Source organism: Podarcis liolepis, assembly GCF_965112155.1.
Source record: "Podarcis liolepis genome assembly, chromosome: 4".
Lineage (NCBI taxonomy): Eukaryota > Metazoa > Chordata > Lepidosauria > Squamata > Lacertidae > Podarcis > Podarcis liolepis.
Window position 1 is genome coordinate 62992012 of NC_139558.1, and position 11169 is coordinate 63003180.

At 39.8% G+C, this 11169-nt stretch overlaps 1 long non-coding RNA gene across 1 annotated transcript; it reads left to right on the top strand.

Annotated features, from left to right (window-relative positions):
• The first annotated feature begins 3339 nt into the window (after window positions 1-3339).
• On the top strand, window positions 3340-10947 carry LOC310705671. The gene is made up of 3 exons (XR_014525445.1): window positions 3340-3477; window positions 8231-8319; window positions 10853-10947. It is a non-coding gene; the product is annotated as an uncharacterized lncRNA (long non-coding RNA).
• Window positions 10948-11169: the final 222 nt, after the last annotated feature.

Sequence of the window (11169 nt, forward strand, 5' to 3'; positions counted from 1 at the left end):
CGCGGAACTGGCTAAGCTGACAGGATACATGAGAGAGACAACATGTATTTCAAAAAGGAGTGGGAACCATTTATAAACTATATAAAAAGACAGTATAAAGATTTGGACCCATTGGCAGGTTTTAACTAAACTTTCACAACTATGTAAGAGGTAAAACCAGCACGGTATAGAATTTGTTTAATAAATCAATACGAAAATATGGAGGAAACCAAAGGGGGGGGGAGAAATGGATATATAAATTGTTCAATTAAGATTTGTGGAAGTTTTGTTGTTATAATTTAAAAATTCAATAAAATTTTTTTTTTTTTTTAAAAAAGAACCTGGGAACTTCTACATGCAAAGCAGATACTCTTGTACTTAGTGTGGCCTTTCATGTGTTTTCCTTGCACTTCATACTATGGCCTGCATTGGGCTTATGTCTCATTGCTCACACTCTTAGCTGCTATACTGCACCCAAGCTAACTCCAAAATTAATAATGATAATTTAATTATTTGTACTCCACCCATCTGACAGGGTTTCCCCAGACACTTTGGGTGGCTTCCAATAAATATAAAAGCATAATAAAACATCAACCATTAAAAACTTCCCCATACAGGGCTGCCTTCAGACGTCTTCTAAAAGTTGTATAGTTGTTTATCTCTTTGACATCTGATGGCCACTACCGAGAAGGTCCTCTGCCTTGTTCCTCATAACTTCACTTCTTGCAGTGAGGGAACCGCCACAATGCAATGTCAGGTTTAGCTATTATTAATCTCTGAGCCAGAGGACATTGTCATTAAGTAGGACAATCTGGTAAATTGCAAATTATGCAAATTATGGCAGTGTCCTGAAAAATCCATATATCATCAAATTTTACTATTGGTACATCACAGGAGAATGCAGTGACAAATCTTGATAGGTAGGGAAACTTGACATTCCCACACAATGCACCTGACAAATATGATTATTTTTGTTATGTACCATGACCCCTTTATTAATACTCATAGGTATGATGGAAGGTCCTGAGGATACCACATGAGAGGCCATGGATCACAGAATCAGAGAGCTGGAAGAGACCCCAAAGATCACCTGCTACTACAGCATCCTTGATACATGGCCATCCAAGTCATTTATAAAGATGTTTACAAGCAACAGCATCAGGACAGTATTCCGTGCACCCCGTTTCTCATTGCTTTCCAGGCTGATGAGGGACACACTTTAGGTGGTCTACCTTTTCCCTTAAATCTCATGGCATCTAAATCAGAGTCTACAGTACCACCAGCAGTGAGTCAGGTCTCTCTTGGGATGGTGCAACATTGGGAGGAGAGATACTTTTATCTGTTGAATGCAATAGACATGATTGTAAATGATACCTCTGAAATATATTACAGCTCATTGTATTTCTTCATTTGACCACCTATCCAAGCACACTATCTTGCTTCTATTTTCTGGATCACTTCAGAAAGTTAAAATTGCACCTAGTCATTGGACCTGATGGTCTGCCAACACATGAAATGATACGGGGGGGGGGGGGACTTATACGACATCTCTTCAGCTGCTGTCTCAGAGGCGATGAATTACACTTTAACAAGAAGATGAGAGGTTGCTAATTTTAGAAACACAGTTTTAAACTGATGCCAAAGTGTAGGTCATCTGCTCAAAATCCTGCCATTCAACTATTAATAATATGGAAGTCCTTCCTTCCTTTGCATGTGCTCAGCATGCTGATCTAGTGGTGGCATGGCTCTCTATGGAACACCTTCATACTGAAGGGCACTTGACTAGAATCCATGTATTGAAAAAACAGAAGCGGGGATTCGAACACTGCTAGCCTTAAAAGAAGGAACTTTATGCACAAGCGTGACTTTCCCATTCCACCAACTATGGAATGGCATATTCCATAGTTAAATTCCACCTCGAGGTGAGTGAGCTAACTCCATGACGGTTTGATTCTGCAGCTTTCCCTTTTGCCAAGTATCATTTGCAAGCAAATGTACTCGGAGGGGAAGTCAGGGTCACAGAAACCAGCCACCAGCTAGCAGGTACTTCAAAAGAGCAGCCTCGTGTTATTCTTGCTGCTACTGGAGACAAAGTGCATTAAATTATTCATTGCATATTTAGTACAAGTGCAACATTTTGAACTCCTGTCCCCTAAGTTGTCTTGTGAAAGAAAGAAAGAAAGAAAGAAAGAAAGAAAGAAAGAAAGAGCAATCACAAGCAAATATGTAAACAGTGAGTGAGAGAAAAGGAAATACAAATATATAAACATTGAGAGAGGGAAAAGGTAATCTGTAAGACCCACACAGTCCCCCTCAATTATATCATTGTGCTCTGCAGGTAAATTTTTCCATGCAACGCACCACTTGCAAGGGGACCTGGTGGCTATTGCATTCTATCAACTTTTAAAAATAACAAAAACAGCAGTGACTCAGATTTGACTGCTCCTTATTCACTAGTAAATATAGTAAACAAATTAACCAAGGTAACTCTGCTTTTTGGAGTTGGGTTTATATCTTTTCTTGTTGTAAATATAATGAATTTCTAATCATGATCAAGTTTGAAGAACCTGGGTCCAAGTTCTAAAACTACTGTCAGCAGAAGCCATTGCTCCATGGGCAGCTGCTCATGTGGAGGGAGATTCCCAGAAGACTTCCCCCTGTCCAGCTCTCTCAGCACAGTATAATTATCACTGTCACTGCAGTCCAAGGAGGCCTTTCTTTGCCTTCCATATACAAAGGACACTGACATCAAGAGAGGAGGTTAACTTCACTCAGTGCCGTGCCAGGATCTTGCACGTGAGAATGGAGGGGCATTCTTGCGCTCACCTCTCTTTTCCCAGGTTTGTTTCCTTAACTATTTCTATCCTGTTGGAAATAAAAACGACCAAGCTACACCATTTCCAGGTCTTGGGATAAGTTAACCCCTGGTTTGGGGGAAAGTCAAGGGATTGGGAAGGCACTGAATTATTCACAACCAGTCCTTTCTCTGGTCTACCTGGACATACTTCCAACCCACCCATGGAATCCCCCCTTTTCAGCCCTACCAACATTGGTGCTCCAACACTGATAGGACAAGGGCCACAGAAATTTTCAGGAAAGAGGAATCTTGGTGCAGAGCCTCAGGGGCACCACAACTATAATTTAAAATGGAGTGTGAGAGGCGGGGTTGCCAAATTTTGGTGTGGCACAGGACACCCCTTTCTGAGGTTTAAAGCTCTTTTTCCACCAATGGAAAGGGTGACCCAATGTGTCTCTTGAGTGTTCTCCAGGAGCCATAGTTACTACTACACTTGTGAAAGGGGGTAGGTTAATATTCAAAATTTCAAATAATATTCAAAGTTCAGCAAAGCTTTGAATTTCAAGAAGAAGAAGAAGAAGAAGAAGAAGAAGAAGAAGAAGAAGAAGAAGAAGAAGTAGTAGTTGATTGTGATACAGCAAAAAAGTGGTTAATCCAAACTTACTTTCCCGACTCCATGGATGGCAACATGAGGAAGAGAGGTAAAATTACTTTCTGCCACAATTTATAGTTGCCTAGGGATACAAGAGAAATGTAGCTTCCAACTGTTAGTGTTGTATACTAGCTTGCTTTCTTTTTTAGTCACAGTAGCCTGATTTTTCACACTGAATTTCTCCAAGTGCACCGGTCTATGTTACATGCAGCATTATGGTATTTCTGGACAGATACTTTTAATTTTTAATTATCATTCCTGAGAGATGCATGGATGATGCCAGCAAGAAATTCCTAAAGCTTTGCCAAAGCTCATTGCAATATGTGATTTACCATCTGCAGTTTCAAATCTGATGGTGGATATGGGCAGAATGTTCTCCCAGTGAATAAAAACCTCTCCAGGATTTGCCTAAGTGATTCTGTGTCGTGTCTGCCATGCTCTACATAATGTGAAAATTTTATTTCAAATGACTTATGCAATATGACATCATGGGGGTGGGGGACAACTGCACTGTCCTTTCTACCAATTCATTTTACCGAGTAGTGTTAATACTGTATGCAGTTGAATACGCTTATCTTTGGGGCCCAATCACCTGCTACCAACACAACAGTGTAATTGCAATTTAACATGGGTGTTTTTTTTAAATGTTTTCTACATCAAAGGCTCATCTCCTCTGCCTATACCATATGCTATGTGTCTGTAGAAAGACTCTTAAACATAATGAAAATGGTGTAATCACAAACAAGAAAGTTAACATGAATAACCATTGTGGTGAATGTTATAGGTCTTAACATCAGCTAACAGCTATCAGAATTTTAGGATACCAGTATTAATTGTTAGGGTTATTGTTTAGAAAAAGCACCCTGATTAAATCATTACACGCAGAGACCAATGCAGATGCTAACATAAGATGGGCATACTGCTTAAGTACCCTAATCAAGAAACCACTTAATGAGGTGTTCCAACAATTTATTCAGATTAGACTGACAAACGTATATATTCATACCTAAGGGACAAGACAGAGGAGTGGATGTTGATGACTAAGGAGTTATGAGGACTGAAAAACCAAATCTTATATCAAAGTCACAAAATATTGCACAGTGGGGTGGGCCTTCCAGACTTAGGATCTGTCCATGCTGCATGCTTAAAGCACGTTACTTCTCCTGAGAATCCACAGAACTGCATTTTACCCCTCACAGAGCTACAATTCCCAGCACCCTTAACAAGACACAGTTTTCAGAATTCTTTGTGGGAAGTCATGTGCTTTCAATGTGGTGTTCTCAGCCTAGTAGCTGGAATCCTAACTTTCATCATGCCCAGCTAGCAGGGCCAATGGCTACTGAACAGTATAGACCTGTAAGACCACAGGTGGTATACGATGCATGGCATTCTGTGGTTGCTAAGCAAATTGTAACACCTAATTTTAGAAACAAATGGGACAGGCTTTTGTTTGGAAGTAAAGTCTCTGTATTTTGTGTACAGGAATTAATTTGCCCTGGAAGTTTCTAAAATCTGACAAACTAGCAGAATGACACTGGACATTGGAGATCTCTGCCAACACCCATGATATGGGAAATCCTATTTGAAACATTACTGTAGGTCCCGAAGTTCAAGATTACACAGGCTTCCAAATACATATACACACAGTGCTTGTTTGTGTACATAAAATATATCCCAGTCTCATGTGTCCCCATCCACATTCATGAAATGAAATATTTGCATATTACTGCTAAATCAGCTCATTAGCAAGCAGGTAAATTTAGTATTAGAAAGTAATAGCTGGAAATAAATATTCTGACTCTGGTTCCTGATCTATAATTAGATCTAAATTCAGTTTCACCAGGCAAAATTACCAGTATTAATGTTTAGGTTCTGTGATCAGACCTCAAGTAGGTTACAGGCTTATGAAGACAAAAATTCTGTGAAAAATAAAGTATTTTGAGACAACACCCTTACAGGTCCGGTCCTGCTCAGTATCACATAATTAGGAAGCCTGCAGTTATAGGTTAGCTTATATAGCCATGTACCACATTTCTTTAAATAAACACACAGAAACACAAACTTTTAGGTTAGAATGATAGCTTACTGAGGTTGAAAGTGGAAATATTGAAACCAATGGACTGTTTTGAAACTAGTATAAACATTTAGCCAAGCTACGGCCATCCTTCATAACCCAAACCCTACAGCAACTAACAGCACAATCCTATACATATCTATTAAGAAGTAAGTCTCACCAGTTCAGTGGAGCTTACTCCCTAGTAAATGGGTATGGCAGGGGGGAGATGGGGACTTTTTCATACAAAGGGCCACACATCCCGTTTTAGGAAGTTGCATGAGCTGCATGCCAGTGGTAGGCAGGGCTAGAGACAAAAGTGTGTGGACAATGGATGCAACCCTTTTATATTCCATCCACACAAAAGTCAGAGAGTCCTGTCCCCATGGAGAAAACATAATGATAAAGAAGTGCCTCCCTTCAGACTGCGTGATGTCCAAAAGCTAATTCAGAGCTGTTCATAAAACAGTTCCTGCTGTCATGTTGGAGATCAACACAGTGTCAGGAAGCCAACGAGATCTGACTCCATCGTTCTACCCATGATTGTGGAGAATCAGTCACTGGATAATCGGATGCAGGAATAGATAGACTTCTGGTCTGATCCAGCAGGGTTTATGTTTGTTGGCTTAATCAGAATCTTTTCCCCTTCACAGTTGTCGGGGTGGATGATAGGATTCTGTGGAAGTGGTACGGCAATGATTTTGGGCTGTCCATTGAATGCTATGGGAGTATTTTAATTTATACCAACTTTTCTACCAGCATAATATTACAACTTCATCAGAGAGTGAGACAAGATGTGAGCAAAGAATTCCAGCTAAGTTGCAGTCCTTCCCCACCATAAGCCCAAAAGCCTTTCTCTTTTTTTACACTGTACTGGTAGAGTTAAACCAATATCATCATGATGATGGTACTTCCATAATGCATTGTTGGCATCCTCAACATTATGTATCCTTAGGTTCCACCAGTGCAATAGTTATTCTCCACCAGCCAGTGCAAATAAAGTTAGGATGTCAGTGTGGATTTTTAAAAAAACAGGTTGAATTGATGTTATACTTACACAATAAAAGGCCAATAAATAGCACATTGGATCATACATACATACAACCATTTCTAAAAAGGCTTCAAATAGCCTTGTTTGCAAAACCTCTCTTGTAAAAGGCTGAGGTGCTCTAAAACTGGGCTGAATAGTTACTGATAAGATTCACATCATGCCTTACCATTAATAGTAATTAATTTTACACCTCATTCATAGTTCATTATGCTCAGAGTGCTGAAGGGACCATCTCAACTTCTGTCTTAGCATTTTTCATCATTATCTATTTCTCATGACCAAGTTAATTCTTCTTTGAAATGAGGCATTGTATGCTGAAAAGAAATTAACTTAGGGGCAGCAGGAGAAAGAGAGAGGGAGGGAGGGGGAGAGACAGACAGACAGAGAACTCTGACAAAAGGGGTGTGCAAAGCCCTTTGTTTCTTACAGTCCATGTGTTGTGTGTGTGTGTGTGATGCGCTTACCATGTGTTAAAAATAGTCAGCTAATTTTAAATGTAAATAGAGATGATGATATTGAAGTTACATGTCTGTGGTTTTTATTAAATCAATATACTTTCTAGTGAAAGAATGAAAGAGTATTTTCATTAGACTTGGAACATCTACATTACAAATGATTCTTAAAAACAAGCAAACAAGCAAACAAACACAAGCACAATCCTCTCCCCCCTTGCTTTCAGTCAGCTACATGCAGAATAGTGTCCTGTAGTCCTCCACCAGGTTACCCTGAACAGTCATGCACTTATGTACAAAGATGGATTGTGACATTTAGGCATGATCTGCAGCTCAGTGGTTGAACATATCCATTGCTTGCAGAAGATCCTAGGTCCAGTCCCCACTGTTTCTTTCACCAGGCAGGGCTGTGAAATCTTGGAGAACCATTGCCAGTCGATAGCACTGCTAGGCTGTATTGAACTAGGTGGAACTCAATATAAGGCAGCTTCTTGTGTTCCTATGCAGTTATATGGCTGCAGGTCCTTCCTCACTCTACTTTGCCTCATTCAGATGATGGCTCATTTCCAGGGTCCCATGTGCTGTCATCTGTGTGATCTTGAATCTATTTTGCCACCATCTTCCTAACACCATGCTAAATGCAAATGGCATGAGCGATTGCCCTTTGCTTGTCACTGAGATCTACCCAGAGACACGCAAAGCAATTAGCTTGCAAAGAGTCAAGCTTATAATGCTGCTAAGTGTTCTGCTTTCATGTTGTAACATTAGCTTTAAGACAGATGAAATATGAATAACACTTCGTGTAGGTTAAAACCATCTAGTTCATGAGTTAAATGGGAAAACTGGGTGAGGAGATTGTTTACTAGGCTAGCGACAGGAAGCTTGCAGCCTTCCAGATGCTGCTGAACTACATGCAAGGCATTTGAATCTTATTATGACTCCACATATCCTAGTGCCAGTGACAATGGGAGAAATAACCAACTATATTTGGTCATAGACTTTGTGGCAAAGGTGTGGAACCTCAAATACAAGGACTGATAATACCTCTCGCTTCCATGGTTGGAAGATAGGGAAGAGTATGCATACAAATGCGTCTACAGTACAATCGTAAAATTTGCATCCCTTGCTTTGTCCATTTTTGCCTCTGGCTCTGGAATATGACTCTCAGGAGGTTATCAAGTGTGACCCTCAGCTTGAAAAAGGTTCCTTACCCCTTTGTTTATGGTAATAAATGGCTCTTTTTAAGGTGCAGACCTAAATATGGTGAAAAGTTTAGGCAGGAGGGGCCAGCTAAAGGACAATGATTTGATGAGAGATCTACGGAAGCAGTAATAAGTGAGTACATTATTGAACAAAGAAATAATTAGAAGAGTATTAATGATCATGGTTTTTCTCGGTGCTGCATAGTTAGCTACTTCTAAATACTAATGATTGCTGCAAAGGAGTAAATAATTAAATGTTAATTACCACACACTATTTCTTTAATAGTTTTATAATAGCAGTAAGCTAAACATGATGAAGAGTTACCACAGAATAGTTGTAATCTTTTCAGCTGGTTGCTGAAGTTGAGGCTATCAAGCAGAAGTCCACATTAATTGGTTTGGGCGGCAGGCAAAGCAGTGTGAACACCCACCCACCATGGGCCACTTAAAACAACATGGTGGAGGGCAGGGGAATGAGCGGTGCTTTTAAGCAGGGACATTGCCTTCTCTTTTGGAAGAACGAAGGGGGATATTGGCCTAGTAAGCAGGATCAGTTTGTTGATTGATTAGATAAAGGGAAGCTATATAACATGTAGGCAGTTGGCTGTTAAGGAGGACAGGTGCATATGAAAAGAAATGAGGATAAATTCAGAGATACAACAACACTCTATAAAATTAATACATGTTTATTTGATTGAAATATGAAGCGGTGACAAAAGTGGGTATTTCACTGTGTCTGGAAGCAAATCAAGCCACACCACATAATAGAACCTCTTCTTGACATTGCGCAGGCAGTGACCATTTTGCGTGGGGTTTTTGTTCCTGGCCCCCGCATGCGTAAGCATATAAGTGTGCCCTGCCCCATTTCAACCCATTCTGTTCCACCCCCATTCTGCTCTCTTCCAGGTCAAAAGGACCCACATGTAAAAAAAAAGGGGGGGAGGACCCACATGTCGGTAATTGCGTATCAGTAGTTGCTGCCTGTATTGTCAAGTTTTCCTTACATGCTTAACAATGCAATCCTGTCATGTATAGGTTTTTTTTTTGGGGGGGGTGAGTAAATCCTACTGTATTCCTCCTTCCAGCTTCCCCCAAGGTAAAGGTGTATAGGGTTGGAGCTGAAATGTGATTTTTTCCCGTGGTGAGTCGCAACTACATAATAATGATGATGATGATGGTGATGATGATGATGATGGTGATGATGATAATAATAATAATAATAATAATACTTTTATTTATACCCCGCCCTCCCCAGCCAAGGCTGGGCTCAGAGCGGCTTACAAGGAATAATAAAAACAAGTTGAATGATTACAACTTAAAAACAAAATTAAAATACAACATAAAATATTGAAACATTAAAACATAGTAAGAGCTGCCACCCCACCCTGCCTCACAAGCTGCTCCAGTTGATGAGGGAACTCTCCTTTTGACTGGAAAGATCTTTCTGGCAAGTCTTGCTAGATAGTTTACTGTTTCCTCTTCCTCCTCTTCTTCTTCGATGTCGTTCAATTGTCAAAATGACTTCTATGCGATAATAACCAAATAAAGTCATCATGGAGGAAATTAACGAGTACACTGGGTCCTGGTGAGTTCAAACAACACAGCTGCTAAGTAATTTCTAACATATTAGCAGTGGTATCCACTGCTTGGGAAATAAGGGGAATTCCTATGCTATGCCATGACAATTGTTGTTTCTGTTACCATATTAATATGAAAGCAATTTTTAGCATATAGGGTAGAACTAAGAGGTGTTTCCTTGGTGATTGAATTTACTTTTGAATGTGTGTCTGTGAACCATTCTCTTTTCCTGTTCTCTGGCACCAACAGAGGCTTCCTTTCCAAACAGCAGCTGAGGAGCGGCAATTTTTATGAGGATCAAAACGGGTCCTAAAGGGTTAAGCCAGGTGTAGAGAACTGGACCTGACCAACAGGCCAGAGATTGCCCCCACACCCCAACCAAATTTGACAAGAGGGTGGGAGCATCTATCTGTCAACCACCTGATGTCACAATGAGGTCAGATGACCTGTTTTTGCAGAGCCCTTTGCATTGCAATCTCGACATTCAACTGGGGAGGGGAAGCATTTTTAGAAAAGAAGCTGAAAGGATTGAGAAATCTTTTACTCTGCTTTTTTGCCTCTGTGCCTTCATTGTTTAAGTGAGAAATAAAAACTCAAGCTACGTGTAACTGAGCATCACCTATGGCTGTACTGAGTTAGCATAGCAAAAATAAATGAATGAACATGTTTAATGCCACTGAATATGAAAGGGAACATCTATTTTGAAACAATGCAAGGACCACATCTTTTTTACCTTTGTAGGCAGCCCAACCCACAACTTAGCTAGGCCTAGAATCTGGATTTAATGTGATGCAAGTCCCATTGGCTTAAATAAAAGTACTTCAAGCTTTAGTGGACTTTGTGTATCAGACTGACAGCCATTTAACATAGTTCAAAGGGCTGTATATTTAGGTTTCCTACAGAGTACCAGCGAACCAAAAGATTGACAAATAAATGTACTCTTTTTTTCCTTTTATTGTTTTATTACCTGCCACACTAGTCACTGGTACCTGATTATAAAAAAATAAGTATACTGTGAGTTTTAGTAAAACCATAATTTAATGTCAAGATGTTAACCTTTTTCCTGTATTACTATTTTCTCCTTTTAGTTTTCTCCGTGCAGAGTCCTTTGCCATTCCAGCTAAAACCCTTATGTTTCGACTGCAGTTGCCCAGAATAAAATTGACATTTCCTCTAAAGATTACATTCATTTTACCTTTTTTGAAAAGCTTCTTGAACTTTAGAAATGCCCTCAGCTTTCTGCACAAGATGATTGGTTTCGCTATTTCTATAACTTTCATTTCTGCGTTTCAAGGCTACAATTAAAAATTTTTGCCACTGAGGAACAAATGGGTATATGTGATGTAGCCTCTATGCTGTAATTTCTGATTGTGCAAAAATATAAGTTATTTTCATTTAGTGTGTG